Raw genomic sequence first — 22,710 nt, forward strand, 5'->3', positions numbered from 1 at the left:
CCAGGAAGGTGCAGCAGTAGGGAAAATGATGGATAGTGTAGAGGTTCAATTTGCTATTCTAACTCCAGAAAGGTGCATCAATAAGGAAAGTGATGGATAGTGTGGGGGTATAATTTACTATTCTAACTCAAGGAAGGTGCAGTAGTAGGGAAAGTGATGGATAGTGTAGGGGTTCAATTTACTACTCTAACTCCAGGAAGGTGCAGCAGTAGGGAAAGTGATGGATAGTGTAGGGGTATAATTTACTATTCGAACCCCAGGAAGGTGCAGCAGTAAGGAAAGTGATGGACAGTGTAGGGGTATAATTTACTATTCAAACTCCAGGAAGGTGTTGCAGAAGGGTAAGTGATGGATAGTGTAGGGGTATAAATTACTATTTTAACTCCTGGAAGGTGCACCAGTAGGGAAAGTGATGGATAGTGTAGGGGTTCTATTTACTATTCTAAGTCCAGGAAGGTGCAGCACAAAGGAAAGTGTAGGATAGTGTAGGGGTATAATATACTATTCTAACTCCAGGAAGGTGCAGCAGTAGGGAAAGTGATGGATAGTGTAGGGGTTCAATTTACTATTCTAACTCCAGGAAGGTGCAGCAGTAGGGAAAGTGATGGATAGTGTAAGGGTTTAATTTACTATTCTAACTCCAGGAAGGTGCAGCAATAAGGAACGTGATGGATAGTGTAGGGATATAATTTATTATTCTAACTCCAGGAAGGTGCAGCAGTAGGGAAAGTGATGGATAGTGTAGGGGTTCTATTTACTATTCTAAGTCCAGGAAGGTGCAGCACAAAGGAAAGTTTAGGATAGTGTAGGGGTATAATATACTATTCTAACTCCAGGAAGGTGCAGCAGTAGGGAAAGTGATGGATATTGTAGGGGTTCAATTTACTAGTCTAACTCCAGGAAGGTGCAGCAGTAGGGAAAGTGATGGATAGTGTAAGGGTTTAGATTACTATTCTAACTCCAGGAAGGTGCAGCAATAGGGAAAGTGATGGATAGTGTAAGGGTATAATTTACTATTCTAACTCAAGGAAGGTGCAGCAGTAGGGAAAGTGATGGATAGTGTAGGGGTTCAATTTACTACTCTAACTCCAGGAAGGTGCAGCAGTAGGGAAAGTGATGGATAGTGTAGGGATATAATTTACTATTCTAACTCCAGGAAGGTGCAGCAGTAGGGAAAGTGTAGGATAGTGTAGAGATATAATTTAATATTCTAAGTCCAGGAAGGTGCAGCAGTAAGGAAAGTGATGGATAGTGTAGGGGTATAATTTACTATTCTAACTCCAGGAAGGTGTTGCAGAAGGGTAAGTGATGGATAGTGTAGGGGTATACATTACTATTCTAACTCCAGGAACGTGCAGCAGTAGGGAAAGTGATGGATAATATAGGGGTTCAATTTACTATTCTAACTCCAGGAAGGTGCAGCAGTAGGGAAAGTGACGGATAGTGTAGGGGTATAATTTACTATTCTAACTCCAGGAAGGTTTTGCAGTAGGGTAAGTGATGGATAGTGTAGGAGTATAATTTACTATTCTAACTCCAGGAAGGTGCAGCAGTAGGGAAAGTGATGGATAGTGTAGGGGTATAATTTACTATTCTAACTCCAGGAAGGTGCAGCAATAAGGAGCGTGATGGATAGTGTAGGGGTTCGATATACTATTCTAACTCCAGGAAGGTGCAGCAGTAGGGAAAGTGATGGATAGTGTACGGGTTTGATTTACTATTCTAACTCCAGGAAGGTGCAGCAGTAGGAAAGGGATGGATAGTGTAAGGGTTTAATTTACTATTCTAACTCCTGGAAGGTGCAGCAATAAGGAACGTGATGGATAGTGTAGTGCTATAATTTACTATTCTAACTCCAGGAAGGTGCAGCAGTAGGGAACGTGATGGATAGTGTAGGGGTTTAAGTTACTATTCTAACTCCAGGAAGGTGCAGCAGTAGGGAAAGTGATGGATATTGTAGGGGTTCAATTTACTAGTCTAACTCCAGGAAGGTGCAGCAGTGGGGAAAGTGATGGATAGTGTAAGGGTTTAATTTACTATTCTAACTCCAGGAAGGTGCAGCAATAGGGAAAGAGATGGATAGTGTAGGGGTATAATTTACTATTCCAACTCAAGGAAGGTGCAGCAGTAGGGAAAGTGTAGGATAGTGTAGAGATATAATTTAATATTCTAAGTCCAGGAAGGTGCAGCAGTGGGGAAAGTGATGGATAGTGTAGGGTTATAATTTACTATTCGAACTCCAGGAAGGTGCATCAGTAAGGAAAGTGATGGATAGTGTAGGGGTATAATTTACTATTCTAACTCCAGGAAGGTGTTGCAGAAGGGTAAGTGATGGATAGTGTAGGGGTATAAATTAGTATTCTAACTCCAGGAAGGTGCACCAGTAGGGAAAGTGATGGCTAGTGTAGGGGTTCTATTTACTATTCTAAGTCGAGGAAGGTGCAGCACAAAGGAAAGTGTAGGATAGTGTAGGGGTATAATATCCTATTTTAACTCCAGGAAGGTGCAGCAGTAGGGAGAGTGATGGATAGTGTAAGGGTTTAATTTACTATTCTAACTCCAGGAAGGTGCAGCAATAAGGAACGTGATGGATAGTGTAGGGATATAATTTATTATTCTAACTCCAGGAAGGTGCAGCAGTAGGGAAAGTGATGGATAGTGTAGGGGTTCTATTTACTATTCTAAGTCCAGGAAGGTGCAGCACAAAGGAAAGTTTAGGATAGTGTAGGGGTATAATATACTATTCTAACTCCAGGAAGGTGCAGCAGTAGGGAAAGTGATGGATAGTGTAAGGGTTTAGATTACTATTCTAACTCCAGGAAGGTGCAGCAATAGGGAAAGTGATGGATAGTGTAAGGGTATAATTTACTATTCTAACTCAAGGAAGGTGCAGCAGTAGGGAAAGTGATGGATAGTGTAGGGGTTCAATTTACTACTCTAACTCCAGGAAGGTGCAGCAGTAGGGAAAGTGATGGATAGTGTAGGGATATAATTTACTATTCTAACTCCAGGAAGGTGCAGCAGTAGGGAAAGTGTAGGATAGTGTAGAGATATAATTTAATATTCTAAGTCCAGGAAGGTGCAGCAGTAAGGAAAGTGATGGATAGTGTAGGGGTATAATTTACTATTCTAACTCCAGGAAGGTGTTGCAGAAGGGTAAGTGATGGATAGTGTAGGGGTATACATTACTATTCTAACTCCAGGAACGTGCAGCAGTAGGGAAAGTGATGGATAATATAGGGGTTCAATTTACTATTCTAACTCCAGGAAGGTGCAGCAGTAGGGAAAGTGACGGATAGTGTAGGGGTATAATTTACTATTCTAACTCCAGGAAGGTTTTGCAGTAGGGTAAGTGATGGATAGTGTAGGAGTATAATTTACTATTCTAACTCCAGGAAGGTGCAGCAGTAGGGAAAGTGATGGATAGTGTAGGGGTATAATTTACTATTCTAACTCCAGGAAGGTGCAGCAATAAGGAGCGTGATGGATAGTGTAGGGGTTCGATATACTATTCTAACTCCAGGAAGGTGCAGCAGTAGGGAAAGTGATGGATAGTGTACGGGTTTGATTTACTATTCTAACTCCAGGAAGGTGCAGCAGTAGGAAAGGGATGGATAGTGTAAGGGTTTAATTTACTATTCTAACTCCAGGAAGGTGCAGCAGTGGGGAAAGTGATGGATAGTGTAGGGTTATAATTTACTATTCGAACTCCAGGAAGGTGCATCAGTAAGGAAAGTGATGGATAGTGTAGGGGTATAATTTACTATTCTAACTCCAGGAAGGTGTTGCAGAAGGGTAAGTGATGGATAGTGTAGGGGTATAAATTAGTATTCTAACTCCAGGAAGGTGCACCAGTAGGGAAAGTGATGGCTAGTGTAGGGGTTCTATTTACTATTCTAAGTCGAGGAAGGTGCAGCACAAAGGAAAGTGTAGGATAGTGTAGGGGTATAATATCCTATTTTAACTCCAGGAAGGTGCAGCAGTAGGGAGAGTGATGGATAGTGTAAGGGTTTAATTTACTATTCTAACTCCAGGAAGGTGCAGCAATAAAGGAACGTGATGGATAGTGTAGGGCTATAATTTACTATTCTAACTCCAGGAAGGTGCAGCAGTAGGGAAAGTGATGGATAGTGTACGGGTTTGATTTACTATTCTAACTCCAGGAAGGTGCAGCAGTAGGAAAGTGATGGATAGTGTAAGGGTTTAATTTACTATTCTAACTCCTGGAAGGTGCAGCAATAAGGAACGTGATGGATAGTGTAGTGCTATAATTTACTATTCTAACTCCAGGAAGGTGCAGCAGTAGGGAAAGTGATGGATAGTGTAGGGGTTTAAGTTACTATTCTAACTCCAGGAAGGTGCAGCAGTAGGGAAAGTGATGGATATTGTAGGGGTTCAATTTACTAGTCTAACTCCAGGAAGGTGCAGCAGTGGGGAAAGTGATGGATAGTGTAAGGGTTTAATTTACTATTCTAACTCCAGGAAGGTGCAGCAATAGGGAAAGAGATGGATAGTGTAGGGGTATAATTTACTATTCCAACTCAAGAAAGGTGCAGCAGTAGGGAAAGTGTAGGATAGTGTAGAGATATAATTTAATATTCTAAGTCCAGGAAGGTGCAGCAGTAGGGAAAGTGATGGATAGTGTAGGGGTATAATTTACTATTCGAACTCCAGGAAGGTGTATCAGTAAGGAAAGTGATGGATAGTGTAGGGGTATAATTTACTATTCTAACTCCAGGAAGGTGTTGCAGAAGGGTAAGTGATGGATAGTGTAGGGGTATACATTACTATTCTAACTCCAGGAACGTGCAGCAGTAGGGAAAGTGATGGATAATATAGGGGTTCAATTTACTATTCTAACTCCAGGAAGGTGCAGCAGTAGGGAAAGTGACGGATAGTGTAGGGGTATAATTTACTATTCTAACTCCAGGAAGGTTTTGCAGTAGGGTAAGTGATGGGTAGTGTAGGAGTATAATTTACTATTCTAACTCCAGGAAGGTGCAGCAGTAGGGAAAGTGATGGATAGTGTAGGGGTATAATTTACTATTCTAACTCCAGGAAGGTGCAGCAATAAGGAGCGTGATGGATAGTGTAGGGGTTCGATATACTATTCTAACTCCAGGAAGGTGCAGCAGTAGGGAAAGTGATGGATAGTGTACGGGTTTGATTTACTATTCTAACTCCAGGAAGGTGCAGCAGTAGGAAAGTGATGGATAGTGTAAGGGTTTAATTTACTATTCTAACTCCTGGAAGGTGCAGCAATAAGGAACGTGATGGATAGTGTAGTGCTATAATTTACTATTCTAACTCCAGGAAGGTGCAGCAGTAGGGAAAGTGATGGATAGTGTAGGGGTTTAAGTTACTATTCTAACTCCAGGAAGGTGCAGCAGTAGGGAAAGTGATGGATATTGTAGGGGTTCAATTTACTAGTCTAACTCCAGGAAGGTGCAGCAGTGGGGAAAGTGATGGATAGTGTAAGGGTTTAATTTACTATTCTAACTCCAGGAAGGTGCAGCAATAGGGAAAGAGATGGATAGTGTAGGGGTATAATTTACTATTCCAACTCAAGGAAGGTGCAGCAGTAGGGAAAGTGTAGGATAGTGTAGAGATATAATTTAATATTCTAAGTCCAGGAAGGTGCAGCAGTAGGGAAAGTGATGGATAGTGTAGGGGTATAATTTACTATTCGAACTCCAGGAAGGTGCATCAGTAAGGAAAGTGATGGATAGTGTAGGGGTATAATTTACTATTCTAACTCCAGGAAGGTGTTGCAGAAGGGTAAGTGTTGGATAGTATAGGAGTATAATTTACTATTCTAACTCCAGGAAGGTGCAGCAGTAGGGAAAGTGATGGATAGTGTAGGGGTTCTATTTACTATTCTAAGTCCAGGAAGGTGCAGCACAAAGGAAAGTGTAGGATAGTGTAGGGGTATAATATACTATTCTAACTCCAGGAAGGTGCAGCAGTAGGGAAAATGATGGATAGTGTAGAGGTTCAATTTGCTATTCTAACTCCAGAAAGGTGCATCAATAAGGAAAGTGATGGATAGTGTGGGGGTATAATTTACTATTCTAACTCAAGGAAGGTGCAGCAGTAGGGAAAGTGATGGATAGTGTAGGGGTTCAATTTACTACTCTAACTCCAGGAAGGTGCAGCAGTAGGTAAAGTGATGGATAGTGTAGGGATATAATTTAGTGTTCTAACTCCAGAAAGGTGTAGCAGTAGGGAAAGTGTAGGATAGTGTAGAGATATAATTCAATATTCTAAGTCCAGGAAGGTGCAGCAGTAGGGAAAGTGATGGATAGTGTAGGGGTATAATTTACTATTTGAACCCCAGGAAGGTGCAGCAGTAAGGAAAGTGATGGATGGTGTAGGGGTATAATTTACTATTCTAACTCCAGGAAGGTGTTGCAGAAGGGTAAGTGATGGATAGTGTAGGGGTATAAATTACTATTTTAACTCCTGGAAGGTGCACCAGTAGGGAAAGTGATGGATAGTGTAGGGGTATAATTTACTATTCGAACTCCAGGATGGTGCAGCAGTAAGGGAAGTGATGGATAGTGCAGGGGTATAATTTACTATTCTAACTCCAGGAAGGTGCAGCAATAGGGAAAGTGATGGATAGTGTAGGGGTATAATTTACTATTCCAACTCAAGGAAGGTGCAGCAGTAGGGAAAGTGATGGATAGTGTAGGGGTTCAATTTACTACTCTAACTCCAGGAAGGTGCAGCAGTAGGGAAAGTGATGGATAGTGTAGGGATATAATTTACTATTCTAACTTCAGAAAGGTGCAGCAGTAGGGAAAGTGTAGGATAGTGTAGAGATATAATTTAATATTCTAAGTCCAGGAAGGTGCAGCAGTAGGGAAAGTGATGGATAGTGTAGGGGTATAATTTACTATTCGAACTCCAGGAAGGTGTTGCAGAAGGGTAAGTGATGGATAGTGTAGGGGTATAAATTAGTATCCTAACTCCAGGAAGGTGCACCAGTAGGGAAAGTGATGGATAGTGTAGGGGTTCTATTTACTATTCTAAGTCAAAGAAGGTGCAGCACAAAGGAAAGTGTAGGATAGTGTAGGGGTATAATATACTATTCTAACTCCAGGAAGGTGCAGCAGTAGGGAGAGTGATGGATAGTGTAAGGGTTTAATTTACTATTCTAACTCCAGGAAGGTGCAGCAATAAGGAACGTGATGGATAGTGTAGGGCTATAATTTACTATTCTAACTCCAGGAAGGTGCAGCAGTAGGGAAAGTGATGGATAGTGTAAGGGTTTAATTTACTATTCTAACTCCAGGAAGGTGCAGCAATAGGGAAAGTGATGGATAGTGTAGGGGTATAATTTACTATTCTAACTCAAGGAAGGTGCAGCAGTAGGGAAAGTGATGGATAGTGTAGGGGTTCAATTTACTACTCTAACTCCAGGAAGGTGCAGCAGTAGGGAAAGTGATGGATAGTGTAGGGATATAATTTACTATTCTAACTCCAGGAAGGTGCAGCAGTAGGGAAAGTGTAGGATAGTGTAGAGATATAATTTAATATTCTAAGTCCAGGAAGGTGCAGCAGTAGGGAAAGTGATGGATAGTGTAGGGATATAATTTACTATTCTAACTCCAGGAAGGTGTTGCAGAAGGGTAAGTGATGGATAGTGTAGGGGTATACATTACTATTCTAACTCCAGGAACGTGCAGCAGTAGGGAAAGTGATGGATAATATAGGGGTTCAATTTACTATTCTAACTCCAGGAAGGTGCAGCAGTAGGGAAAGTGACGGATAGTGTAGGGGTATAATTTACTATTCTAACTCCAGGAAGGTTTTGCAGTAGGGTAAGTGATGGATAGTGTAGGAGTATAATTTACTATTCTAACTCCAGGAAGGTGCAGCAGTAGGGAATGTGATGGATAGTGTAGGGGTTCGATTTACTATTCTAACTCCAGGAAGGTGCAGCAATAGGGAAAGTGATGGATAGTGTAAGGGTTTAATTTACTATTCTAACTCCAGGAAGGTGCAGCAATAAGGAACGTGATGGATAGTGTAGGGCTATAATTTACTATTCTAACTCCAGGAAGGTGCTGTCGTGTTTTGGCAGCTCCTGAGTTAGCGTTTAGCACAGCTACACGGTCTTTTCTGTTAACTTGACCAAAACGAACAGGGGCCATTTTGAATCCCTCTGACTTCCGTTTTCTATGAACACGCTGCCTCGTGGTCAGTGTGCCCTTTTGTCCTTTCTCGATACCCATGGTCCCTATTCTGCTCGGCAACAGGCTATTTTTAGTACTGGTCAAGCGCACATGCGCACTATGCATCAACTGGTCACTCTTTAGGAATATTAGCACTAACTGACCAGTGCTGTTGAACTCCTCCCACATGCTGGCTGTGTTCCAAAAATGACCTTATATGTACCTAAAATGTGTAACTTGTAACCGCCTATCTTTTTATTGCTATTAAACTGTATAAAAGAGGTCGCGCACCAATGTTCGGTGTGCTACTTCTTACATTGCCGAAGGGTGCTGTAGGAATGTATCACCACCCCATGGGGTCTTAATAAACTTGTCTTTTACCTTTTCCAGTGTCCGTGCCAACTTCTATACTAAGGTGTTAGAGAGTTTAGCAGAGTATGTAGGCCTGATTTGAACCCAACACCACAATTGGCGACCACGAAGGGACTCATCGGCGACTCGGATGCCCGAAGGAGAGGTCGTGACGAAGGTCAGGAAACTCGCCATGGACGCGTGCGCTGCCACTGAGTGACCCGAGTCTCGGCACCCACGGTGTGTTTTCCCTTCCTTCCGATCTGACCTTCCAGGTGGCGCCGGTCTTCGACTGAGATTCTGATCTTGGATTGTCGTGATGTGCCGTTTTGGCTGATTTGACCACAGAACTTGGCAGTTGGACTTTGGACGTTTGAAAATATTTGGTAAGCTTTTGATTGGTGAGGTAGTCTACTGACACTTACTGTGGCTTTTTGAATTTTTAATTTGAATTTGAATTTGTTAGCTAACGTTTGAATCTTTGAATTTGAATTTGAATATGTGAAGTGCACCTCACATAGGCAGGCATGTAGGGATATTTCTCTGATTTATTTGATTTGAACGGTACACCGCGTTAGGTGTCATTTTTGTAGTATCACGTTTTCGTGGTACTTTTTGAAACATGCCTGTTTTTAGCACACTCCGTAGGATGTGCTGTTCTGAAAATGGTACCAATTATCGATTAAGTAAAAAACAGCCGGCTCCCCCAGAGGGGACTCCAAATCGTGAAATGTATGTTAAATTCGGTATTCCACCAATAATGTATAGTACATTATGGCATAAGTATACTAAGACTGATCGTGAATTACAGTGGCCACTATATGGGTCGTTTGACCTTCGAAAGGTACAATATGTAGAGCAGTGTTTGTTTCAGCGAAGGTCTAGACAAGATATGTTTGATTGTGTGCGTATGTGGGAGAAAGAGGTGCGTGAATGAGCGAAGCGTGAGGAAGCCTTGGCGGAGAAAGTGCAGCGGAAGGCTGCACATGACAAAGCTTTACAGCTACAGGAGAAGGAATTGCAGGAAAAGGAAGAGAGGGAGAGACGAGAACGCAATTTACAGGTTAATGGTCAATTCCCTATCAGGCGTCCTCTTTATCCAGTCCTTACTAATGAAACAGATGATTTTTCATTACTAGATCGTTGTCCGCCTCCGTACGTCGCACCTACGGCTCCGAACGAGGAATCAGACGAGGATAGTGATCGAACACAGCGTACCAGGTTACATGCAGAACGAACTGCGGAATTACGTTCGTTTGCACGAAAGCTAAATATTAATACTGTTACTGTTTCTGACATTACTGCAAAAATGGAACAGTGGTCTGATCAGGAGCGACTGTATTTTTTAGATCATTTTGGAGATGAAGTTGTTGAGCGGTACAGAAAATATTCTCTCGAGTTAGAACCAAAGGAGATATCCGAGGGTCGTGAGAATTTTCGTAAAGGTCTTTTTGTTCTTTCAGATGCGGACGACTTCTTCAAGCGTTTGATTCAACTGCGAAATGAGGCGACACGACTACGGGAGTTGGCAAAGTCGAAGAATTCGTCTGCGTCCGGAGCGACGGGGATATCCAAAGAATGCCCTATCTTTGAAACAGATAAGATCGCTGCGATTAATGTTAGACCTATGCGAGAAGCTGCGCCTTTATATGTCCCTCATAAAGGGGATGGCACAGATGATGATAAAAGATCCAAAGATGCGAAAGGGTATTTTGTATATAATTGGGTTTATACGCCTTGGAATAGAGCAGATGTTATGGCACTTAAGAATGCTTTGCCTGATCCCCGTAAAAATCCTGCGGCTTTTTATGAAAATGTTGAAAGCGCAATTTCTTCGTGTATCATGACGTTAGTTGATATTGATCTATTTTTCGGGTTGATATTGCCCCCTGATATGTGGAGAGCGATTCGTAAGTTTGATGACCACACGACTCTCGGGGCCACTTGGAAAGATCTTGTTCAGGCTGACTTGGATAGAGAACCAGCATGTAAGCCGTGTCAATTAATATTAGACCTTCCAGGGGCCATACTAACAAAATTAAAGACTCTTGCTCCTGCTAAAAAGATTGATTGGACTATATTAGCCTCTTGTAAGCAGAAGGCGGATGAATCGGTTTCCGATTTTTTCTCTCGCTTCGAGGAAGCGTTCCATGATTACAGTGGGCAATCATTGACAGAAGATACTGGCAGGCATTTATTCGTTGATAAGTATGTGGCTAATCTCCTACCGGAGATTGCGAAACGATTAAAAACAAGTGAAAGTTCATGGACCACAGCAACCCCTGCTTCCTTATTGACTATGGCTCAATATTATGAAAGACAGGAATTGGAGGCAAAAGAAAGTAGTGAAAAGAAAGCAAAGGATTTGAAGACGAAGGTAATGTTAGCCCAGGTTCAGGCTACGAGAGGAAACAATAGAGGAGGGCGAGGATCATACAGTAATGCTCCTCCCCCTCGTTCTGACATTTCTGTGAATCAATGTGCATACTGCAAACAGTTTGGACATTGGATTGCAGACTGTCCGGTGTTTCGAGAGCAGCGTAATTTGAGGGGACGAGGAAGTGGGAGGTCTAGAAATAATTATGGGGGGTCAAGAGGAGGTTATGGCACGAATGATCGAGGAGGTTATGGCACGAATGATCGCGGAGGATATGGAGCAAGGGGTCGTGGTCAGGCAGATTATAATACGTTTGATAATCGCAATCAATATCAGATAAATGAGGGTGGTTCTGTTGAACCACGGGATGAGCATTATGCATAGGACTGCGTAGGATGGGGTGTGGAATCGGTTGAGGTACCAGTTGATCAAAGGGGTCCATATATAGAAGCACATGTTCTGGGTTCTACTGATCAATTTCTGGTCGATACAGGAGCTACTCGTAGCGCTTTGTCCAAATACTTGGTTCCAAGGGCTCCCCTGTCTGGCGAGGTAATTACAGCAATAGGGTTCGATGGAACACCTACTTCTAGCCCACTGTCTCAACCAGTTGCATTTCATGTTGATAACTTTGCTGCCCTTTGTCCCTTTTTATTGTCTCCAAATACACCAGATAATATTATGGGACTCGATATGTTAAAACACTTTCGAGCTACTATTCGCTGTGCCCCAGAAGGAGTGCGAGTTGTGTTGAATGAGAATTACCCAGAATTTGAGCGAGTGTGTTTTCTCCATGAATCTGAAGTATTGGCCTCCCTACCAAACACGTTGTGGGCCACTTCAGACACGGATGTAGGGCAGATGATAATTCCTCCAGTACGGATTACTGTGAAGGAGGGAGTATCTCTACCACGTGTCCCACAATATAAGATTTCCAGAGAAGGCGAACTTGCTTTGATACATATTGTGAACGATTTGATTTTGGCAGGAGTAGTTGAGGAAGTCCCCTACAATGTTTGCAATAGCCCAATTTTACCGATCCTTAAAAGAGATACAGATGCTAAGGTTTACCGTTTCATTATTGATTTGAGGGAAATAAACAAGATAGTAGTGCCTCAGTACCCGGTGGTGTCTGACATCACCACGTTGCTTACGTTGGTTCCATCGACGGCAACTACTTTTACAGTCATCGATTTGAAGAATGCCTTCTTTTCGATCCCTGTACATCCTGACAGTCGATATCTATTCGGCTTTACATTAAATAATAAATCGTACAGATTTTGTCGAGTTCCTCAAGGCTATACTGAAAGTCCTAGCATTTATAGTCAGGCATTAAAAAGACAGCTTGATTTCTTTGAATTACAAGATGGAGTGGTTCTCATTCAATATGTAGATGATATCTTACTTGCTGCAGATACGCCAGAACAATGTGAGAAGAGTATCTTTTCCTTGCTTTCCTTCCTGGCCAAACATAATCATAAAGTTTCGAAGAAAAAGCTGCAATATTGTAGACCAAAGGTGACCTACCTCGGTCATCTTTTGTCTAAGGAGGGCCGTGCATTGACACCAGATCGAATTCAAGCAATCCTAGACACTCCAGTCCCTCGCACTCAGAAGGATGTTCGTGCCTTTATAGGTTTGACGTCTTTTTGTAGGCAATGGATATTGGGCTTTTCACATATCGTTAAACCATTGTTGGCATTGTTGTCTAAAGATACACCGATCCCCATTGAATGGACGGATGAATGTCAGAATGCTTTTGAACAATTGAGACAAGCTCTTTGTTCTGCGCCAGTGTTGGGTACACCTGATTACACGAAGATCTTTACATTATATGTACACGAGAAGGATGGGTGCGCATTGTCAGTGTTAGTGCAGACACACGGAGACAAACAGAGGCCTTGTGCATACTTCTCGGCGGTACTCGACCCTGTGGCTCGAGGATTGCCTGGATGTTTTCGAGCAGTTGCAGCAACAGCAGTTGCGATACGACAAAGTGAGGGAATAGTTTTGTCACACAAATTGTTGGTGCTAGTTCCCCATGCGGTAGATGCGTTACTGAATCAAACGAAAACACAGCATCTAACCAGTGCCCGTCTGACAGGATATGAGCTAACGTTGTTGGCGCCGCACATCACACTAAAACGATGTGCGACACTGAATCCTGCTACTTTACTGCCGGATCCTGTTGCTGAGACCCAGAAGGAAGAACAACATGATTGTGTTTTTCTGACTGAGGAACAGACAAAGGGTCGTATCGATTTACAGGATACACCGTTTCCAGATGTAGATGGGGAACTGTGGGTTGATGAATCGTGCGTGAGGTTACCAGATGGTACGACGTCTGCAGCTTATGCGATCACGACACTTAAGACAGTGGTAGAAGCAGCACGAATACCTCAGAAATCGGCTCAAGCAGCTGAATTGATAGCCTTAACGAAAGCATGTGAGTTAAGTGCTGCACTATGTGTGAACATTTACACGGATAGTCGTTACGCTTTTGGAGTAGTGCATGATTTTGGCCTACTCTGGAAGGAATGAGGATTTTTGACTTCACACGGAGTACATATCATGCATGGAGAATTGGTACGCGATCTCCTGAATGCACTGTTATGCCCAAAGAAAGTTGCAATAGTCAAGTGCAGTGCACATAAAAAGGTGACGGACAAAATAGGGCAAGGCAATGCTTTCGCAGATCGCATTGCGAGAGAGACCGCTATGCTACAAAATAATTTCCCCATGTATGTGGTGAAGTCACAAGCCGAGCGATGGCATGATTCTAGAGAAGAAATACTAGATATACAGAAGTCAGCATCTGAGGCAGAACTTATGAAATGGGCCACTGAAGGAGTATTGGATGATGAGGGTTGCTGGCATAGTAAAGATATGGAGAGATGGAAACTACCTATGGCCTATTTACAAACAATGGTGCAAATGACACACGGGCTGGCACACATTGGAGCTCTCGCAATTACTAAATTGCTTACACGAGTTTGGGAAAATGCTGACATTGCTAGCACGGCTAAGAGAGTAGTGCAGACCTGTCTGATATGTTTACAGCACAATCCTGGACAAGGGACTCATACTCCTAAAGGAGGGTTTGTTCCACCTACTGCACCATTCGAAGTACTACAAATGGATTACATCCAGCTGGAGCGCTGTAATAATCTCAAGTATGTCCTAGTAGTGGTGTGTGCCTTCAGCAAATGGATTGACGCTTACCCTACGAAAGACAATACAGCATTGACAACAGCCAAGGTGTTACTCAAGGAGTACTTCCCGCGCTATGGTGTTTGTAAACTTATGTGGAGTGATAATGGCCCTCATTTCATTGGGAAAGTAGTGGAATACGTCCTGAAAGGATTGGGAATCAAGCAACGATTCCACGCTGTCTTTCATCCGCAATCAGCAGGATTGGTAGAAAGATACAATGCAACTCTGAAGCTGAAGCTAGCAAAGATAGTGGCATCCACATCTCTGAAATGGCCGGATGCTTTGCCTCTGGCATTGCTGTCCATTCGATCAGTGCCACATTCTCGATCTGGCCTCACACCCTATGAAGTGGTGTTTGGAAGGCCGATGAATATTTGGGGAGTTCCAAAACCTCGTTTGATACATGATATGCCTTGTATAATGATGAACGATTATTTGGCACGATTAACAAATGATTTGCTTTCTATTCATCAACAGGTTCGAGAGGCGCTCCCTGATAACTCCACTGGTGAGGCTCACGATCTCCGCCCTGGGGACCACGTGTTGGTCAAAGTATTTGAGCGATCCAGCAGCTAGGAACCGAGATGGCATGGCCCTGAGCAAGTGCTGCTGGCGACGCGGACTGCTGTGAGAGTCACCAATAAGAAGCGGTGGATACATTCAACGCACTGCCGACGTGTCTCTCCGGATCTGGTGAGCCCTGTGGTGCTATCCGACTACAGAAAGATTTTGGATACAGAAAAGAGCCCAGCTGTCACGTCTGATGAATTGGAGGGAGCCTTCCCGGACCACGGTGTTTCTGATAAAGTGAAGTACAATCTACGTCCCAGGAAATAAGATTCCTTTTGTGTTTTTGAAACTGGTTGGTAACCGCTCTGAGGTTTGTGAAACGGAAGCCAGGAATATCAAGGGGGGGGGGGATCAGTTCTGCCCAGTGTAGCGACACCCGTCTTGAATCCCGGAGAACAAATCAACGGCAGCCTCGGTTCAGAACCATCGTTTTTATTTATTTTTTCCCGCTTAGTGTTGCTTTTGAAGAGTATTGTTTTGTGAACTATGGCATCTCCTTCGACACGAAAAGGGAGAATTCTTGGTGCTGTTTTGTTTGTCTTGACCGTAGTGGTGATCGCAGTATTAGCTTGGACTATAGAACTATTGTTTCCCGTACGAGAACATTTGCTGTCCACCACTCCAAGTCCATCTGAACATTTTCATTTTACTTTGCCTTTTCACGAAGAAAGACATAGGCAGACTTATTTGAATAACAGCTTTATTCAGATTTTGCATCATACTCATAACATGACCAATACGTCCAATTGTTGGGTATGTGGAATGTTGCCCGGACATCAGAAGAAGGGAGGAACACCACTCATTCCTCTCCCGTTTTCTCATAATGGTTCTTGTCATGCTTGGTACACTCTTCTTTTTACTATGCGATGGCCAACGAAAGGTGGACTACTTTTTCGGTTGAATAAAATATGCTATAACGACAAAGATGGCTATCCGCACGCTGAAGGAACTAAATTTGAATGGGAAGAGTATCGTCCGGACAATGTTTCTACACCTCGTGTATATACGAATCAAAGACTTATAAATGTGACGAGCTTGCATATGATAACAGTCATTGATACAAAAGCAGATTTGTGTATTAGAAATAAAGGTACAATCCCTGTAGGCCGCAGTGAATGTAATATTACACTTACCTTTGATACACCAACTGGAATTGCATTTGTAGCTTCACGTAACACATATTTCATTTGTGGAAATAAGGGATACCATCGTCTACCATTGGGATGGTTAGGAACGTGTTATATAGCTTTTGTATTACCACCTGTATTTATTGCTCCTCCCATGTACCACAATGATTACGTTCTGTACCATGATTTCATACTGAACAGAGTTAAACGAACACTAGATTTTGATGAAATAGACCAGACTGATACCACTTTACAACAATATGTAGATTTCAACTTGGGGTTATTTTCATTCGTAGGAGCTGCACTGAATAGCAGGAAGATAAGGCGGCTTACACGTGTGGTGGAAGCTGTCGCTAATGAAACTGCCTCTGCTTTAGGGAATATTACTGAGGAATTGCAAATTACCAGAATTGTGGCGCTCCAAAATCGAATGGTTCTAGATGTGATACTAGCTGATAGGGGCGGAGCATGCCGCGTCATCGGAAGTAGTTGTTGCGTGTACGTACCAGATAACTCACCTTCCGTATATGATTCGATTACGAAATTACATAAGATAGCTGCTGAGATCCACCCAGAAAATGGAACATGGACCTTTTCTGGTTGGTTCTGGACCCTGCTTAGTACTTGGGGTTGGAAATTATTAACGATTCTCTGTGTTTTCATTGGAGTACTATTTTCCCTTTGTCTATGTATTCAATGTGGCCCTACATTATGTTCTGTATGTATCACAGCCTGTATTCCGTTTAAACGAGCTATTGTTAAGCAAGAGAAACTGATCAATGATGAAGTATTGAAAATAATGGCTATTAACATTGATGATGAACATTCTGACTACGTTCACTATGAGGTAGCTTTTGCTAAACGCTAAAAGGGCCGTCTGTCGTGTTTTGGCAGCTCCTGAGTTAGCGTTTAGCACAGCTACACGGTCTTTTCTGTTAACTTGACCAAAACGAACGGGGGCCATTTTGAATCCCTCTGACTTCCGTTTTCTATGAACACGCTGCCTCGTGGTCAGTGTGCCCTTTTGTCCTTTCTCGATACCCATGGTCCCTATTCTGCTCGGCAACAGGCTATTTTTAGTACTGGTCAAGCGCACATGCGCACTATGCATCAACTGGTCACTCTTTAGGAATATTAGCACTAACTGACCAGTGCTGTTGAACTCCTCCCACATGCTGGCTGTGTTCCAAAAATGACCTTATATGTACCTAAAATGTGTAACTTGTAACCGCCTATCTTTTTATTGCTATTAAACTGTATAAAAGAGGTCGCGCACCAATGTTCGGTGTGCTACTTCTTACATTGCCGAAGGGTGCTGTAGGAATGTATCACCACCCCATGGGGTCTTAATAAACTTGTCTTTTACCTTTTCCAGTGTCCGTGCCAACTTCTATACTAAGGTGTTAGAGAGTTTAGCAGAGTATGTAGGCCTGATTTGAACGATTTGAACCCAACACCACAGTGCAGCAGTAGGGAAAGTGATGGCTAGTGTAGGGATTCAATTTACTAGTCTAACTCCAGGAAGGTGCAGCAGTAGGGAAAGTGATGGATAGTGTAAGGGTTTCATTTACTATTCTAACTCCAGGAAGGTGCAGCAATAGGGAAAGTGATGGATAGTGTAGGGGTATAATTTACTATTCTAACTCAAGGAAGGTGCAGCAGTAGGGAAAGTGATGGATAGTGTAGGGGTTCAATTTACTACTCTAACTCCAGGAAGGTGCAGCAGTAGGGAAAGTGATAGATAGTGTAGGGATATAATTTACTATTCTAACTCCAGGAAGGTGCAGCAGTAGGGAAAGTGTAGCATAGTGTAGAGATATAATTTTATATTCTAAGTCCAGGAAGGTGCAGCAGTAGGGAAAGTGATGGATAGTGTAGGGGTATAATTTACTATTCTAACTCCAGGAAGGTGTTGCAGAAGGGTAAGTGATGGATAGTGTAGGGGTATACATTACTATTCTAACTCCAGGAAGGTGCAGCAGTAGGGAAAGTGATGGATAATATAGGGGTTCAATTTACTATTCTAACTCCAGGAAGGTGCAGCAGTAGGGAAAGTGATGGATAGTGTAGGGGTATAATTTACTATTCTAACTCCAGGAAGGTTTTGCAGTAGGGTAAGTGATGGATAGTGTAGGAGTATAATTTACTATTCTAACTCCAGGAAGGTGCAGCAGTAGGGAAAGTGATGGATAGTGTAGGGGTTCGATTTACTATTCTAACTCCAGGAAGGTGCAGCAGTAGGGAAAGTGATGGATAGTGTAAGGGTTTAATTTACTATTCTAACTCCAGGAAGGTGCAGCAATAAGGAATGTGATGGATAGTGTAGGGCTATAATTTACTATTCTAACTCAAGGAAGGTGCAGCAGTAGGGAAAGTGATGGATAGTGTAGGGGTTCAATTTACTACTCTAACTCCAGGAAGGTGCAGCAGTAGGGAAAGTGATGGATAGTGTAGGGATATAATCTACTATTCTAACTCCAGGAAGGTGCAGCAGTAGGGAAAGTGTAGGATAGTGTAGAGATATAATTTAATATTCTAACTCCAGGAAGGTGTTGCAGTAGGGTAAGTGATGGATAGTGTAGGAGTATAATTTACTATTCTAACTCCAGGAAGGTGCAGCAGTAGGGAAAGTGATGGATAGTGTAGGGGTTTAATTTACTATTCTAACTCCAGGAAGGTGCAGCAGTAGGGAAAGTGATGGATAGTGTAGGGGTATAATTTACTATTCTAACTCCAGGAAGGTTTTGCAGTAGGGTAAGTGATGGATAGTGTAGGAGTATAATTTACTATTCTAACTCCAGGAAGGTGCAGCAGTATGGAAAGTGATGGATAGTGTAGGTGTTCTATTTACTATTCTAAGTCCAGGAAGGTGCAGCACAAAGGAAAGTGTAGGATAGTGTAGGGGTATAATTTACTATTCTAACTCCAGGAAGGTGCAGCAGTAAGGAAAATGATGGATAGTGTAGGGGTATAATTTACTATTCTTACTCCAGGAAGGTGTTGCATAAGGGTAAGTGATGGATAGTGTAGGGGTACGATTTACTATTCTAACTTCAGGAAGGTGCAGCAGTAGGGAAAGTGATGGATAGTGTAGGGGTTTGATTTACTATTCTAACTCCAGGAAGGTACAGCAATAAGGAAAGTGATGGATAGTGTAGGGGTATAATTTACTATTCTAACTCCAGGAAGGTGTTGCAGTAGGGTAAGTGATGGCTAGTGTAGGAGTATAATTTACTATTCTAACTCCAGGAAGGTGCAGCAGTAGGGAAAGTGATGGATAGTGTAGGGGTTTAATTTACTATTCTAACTCCAGGAAGGTGCAGCAGTAGGGAAAGTGATGGATAGTGTATTAACTATTCCAAGTCCAGGAAGGTGCAGCACAAAGAAAAGTGTAGGATAGTGTAGGGGAAATAATATACTATTCTAACTCCAGGAAGGTGCAGCAGTAGGGAAAGTGATGGATAGACTAAGGGTTTAATTTACTATTCTAACTCCAGGAAGGTGCAGCAGTAGGGAAAGTGATGGATAGTGTAGGGGTTCGATTTACTATTCTAACTCCAGGAAGGTGCAGCAGTAGGGAAAGTGATGGATAGTGTAGGGGTATAATTTACTATTCTAACTCCAGGAAGGTTTTGCAGTAGGGTAAGTGTTGGATAGTATAGGAGTATAATTTACTATTCTAACTCCAGGAAGGTGCAGCAGTAGGGAAAGTGATGGATAGTGTAGGGGTTCTATTTACTATTCTAAGTCCAGGAAGGTGCAGCACAAAGGAAAGTGTAGGATAGTGTAGGGGTATAATATACTATTCTAACTCCAGGAAGGTGCAGCAGTAGGGAAAATGATGGATAGTGTAGAGGTTCAATTTGCTATTCTAACTCCAGAAAGGTGCATCAATAAGGAAAGTGATGGATAGTGTGGGGGTATAATTTACTATTCTAACTCAAGGAAGGTGCAGCAGTAGGGAAAGTGATGGATAGTGTAGGGGTTCAATTTACTACTCTAACTCCAGGAAGGTGCAGCAGTAGGTAAAGTGATGGATAGTGTAGGGATATAATTTACTATTCTAACTCCAGAAAGGTGTAGCAGTAGGGAAAGTGTAGGATAGTGTAGAGATATAATTCAATATTCTAAGTCCAGGAAGGTGCAGCAGTAGGGAAAGTGATGGATAGTGTAGGGGTATAATTTACTATTCGAACCCCAGGAAGGTGCAGCAGTAAGGAAAGTGATGGATAGTGTAGGGGTATAATTTACTATTCTAACTCCAGGAAGGTGTTGCAGAAGGGTAAGTGATGGATAGTGTAGGGGTATAAATTACTATTTTAACTCCTGGAAGGTGCACCAGTAGGGAAAGTGATGGATAGTGTAGGGGTTCTATTTACTATTCTAAGTCCAGGAAGGTGCAGCACAAAGGAAAGTGTAGGATAGTGTAGGGGTATAATATACTATTCTAACTCCAGGAAGGTGCAGCAGTAGGGAAAGTGATGGATAGTGTAGGGGTTCAATTTACTATTCTAACTCCAGGAAGGTGCAGCAGTAGGGAAAGTGATGGATAGTGTAAGGGTTTAATTTACTATTCTAACTCCAGGAAGGTGCAGCAATAAGGAACGTGATGGATAGTGTAGGGATATAATTTATTATTCTAACTCCAGGACGGTGCAGCAGTAGGGAAAGTGATGGATAGTGTAGGGGTTCTACTTACTATTCTAAGTCCAGGAAGGTGCAGCACAAAGGAAAGTGTAGGATAGTGTAGGGGTATAATATACTATTCTAACTCCAGGAAGGTGCAGCAGTAGGGAAAGTGATGGATATTGTAGGGGTTCAATTTACTAGTCTAACTCCAGGAAGGTGCAGCAGTACGGAAAGTGATGGATAGTGTAAGGGTTTAGATTACTATTCTAACTCCAGGAAGGTGCAGCAATAGGGAAAGTGATGGATAGTGTAAGGGTATAATTTACTATTCTAACTCAAGGAAGGTGCAGCAGTAGGGAAAGTGATGGATAGTGTAGGGGTTCAATTTACTACTCTAACTCCAGGAAGGTGCAGCAGTAGGGAAAGTGATGGATAGTGTAGGGATATAATTTACTATTCTAACTCCAGGAAGGTGCAGCAGTAGGGAAAGTGTAGGATAGTGTAGAGATATAATTTAATATTCTAAGTCCAGGAAGGTGCAGCAGTAAGGAAAGTGATGGATAGTGTAGGGGTATAATTTACTATTCTAACTTCAGGAAGGTGTTGCAGAAGGGTAAGTGATGGATAGTGTAGGGGTATACATTACTATTCTAACTCCAGGAACGTGCAGCAGTAGGGAAAGTGATGGATAATATAGGGGTTCAATTTACTATTCTAACTCCAGGAAGGTGCAGCAGTAGGGAAAGTGACGGATAGTGTAGGGGTATAATTTACTATTCTAACTCCAGGAAGGTTTTGCAGTAGGGTAAGTGATGGATAGTGTAGGAGTATAATTTACTATTCTAACTCCAGGAAGGTGCAGCAGTAGGGAAAGTGATGGATAGTGTAGGGGTATAATTTACTATTCTAACTCCAGGAAGGTGCAGCAATAAGGAACGTGATGGATAGTGTAGGGCTATAATTTACTATTCCAACTCCAGGAAGGTGCAGCAGTAGGGAAAGTGATGGATAGTGTAGGGGTTCAATTTACTAGTCTAACTCCAGGAAGGTGCAGCAGTAGGGAAAGTGAAGGATAGTGTAGGGTTTAATTTACTATTCTAACTCCAGGAAGGTGCAGCAATAGGGAAAGTGATGGATAGTGTAGGGGTATAATTTACTATTCTAACTCAAGGAAGGTGCAGCAGTAGGGAAAGTGATGGATAGTGTAGGGGTTCAATTTACTACTCTAACTCCAGGAAGGTGCAGCAGTAGGGAAAGTGATGGATAGTTTAGGGATATAATCTACTATTCTAACTCCAAGAAGGTGTTGCATAAGGGTAAGTGATGGATAGTGTAGGGGTACGATTTACTATTCTAACTCCAGGAAGGTGCAGCAGTAGGGAAAGTGATGGATAGTGTAGGGGTTTGATTTACTATTCTAACTCCAGGAAGGTGCAGCACAAATGAAAGTGTAGGATAGTGTAGGGGTATAATTTACTATTCTAACTCCAGGAAGGTGCAGCAGTAAGGAAAATGATGGATAGTGTAGGGGTATAATTTACTATTCTTACTCCAGGAAGGTGTTGCATAAGGGTAAGTGATGGATAGTGTAGGGGTACGATTTACTATTCTAACTCCAGGAAGGTGCAGCAGTAGGGAAAGTGATGGATAGTGTAGGGGTTTGATTTACTATTCTAACTCCAGGAAGGTACAGCAATAAGGAAAGTGATGGATAGTGTAGGGGTATAATTTACTATTCTAACTCCAGGAAGGTGTTGCAGTAGGGTAAGTGATGGCTAGTGTAGGAGTATAATTTACTATTCTAACTCCAGGAAGGTGCAGCAGTAGGGAAAGTGATGGATAGTGTAGGGGTTTAATTTACTATTCTAACTCCAGGAAGGTGCAGCAGTAGGGAAAGTGATGGATAGTGTATTAACTATTCCAAGTCCAGGAAGGTGCAGCACAAAGAAAAGTGTAGGATAGTGTAGGGGAAATAATATACTATTCTAACTCCAGGAAGGTGCAGCAGTAGGGAAAGTGATGGATAGACTAAGGGTTTAATTTACTATTCTAACTCCAGGAAGGTGCAGCAGTAGGGAAAGTGATGGATATTGTAGGGGTTCAATTTACTAGTCTAACTCCAGGAAGGTGCAGCAGTAGGGAAAGTGATGGATAGTGTAAGGGTTTAATTTACTATTCTAACTCCAGGAAGGTGCAGCAATAAGGAACGTGATGGATAGTGTAGGGATATCATTTATTATTCTAACTCCAGGAAGGTGCAGCA

This window comes from Lissotriton helveticus, chromosome 7, assembly GCF_964261635.1.
Source record: "Lissotriton helveticus chromosome 7, aLisHel1.1, whole genome shotgun sequence".
NCBI lineage: Eukaryota > Metazoa > Chordata > Amphibia > Caudata > Salamandridae > Lissotriton > Lissotriton helveticus.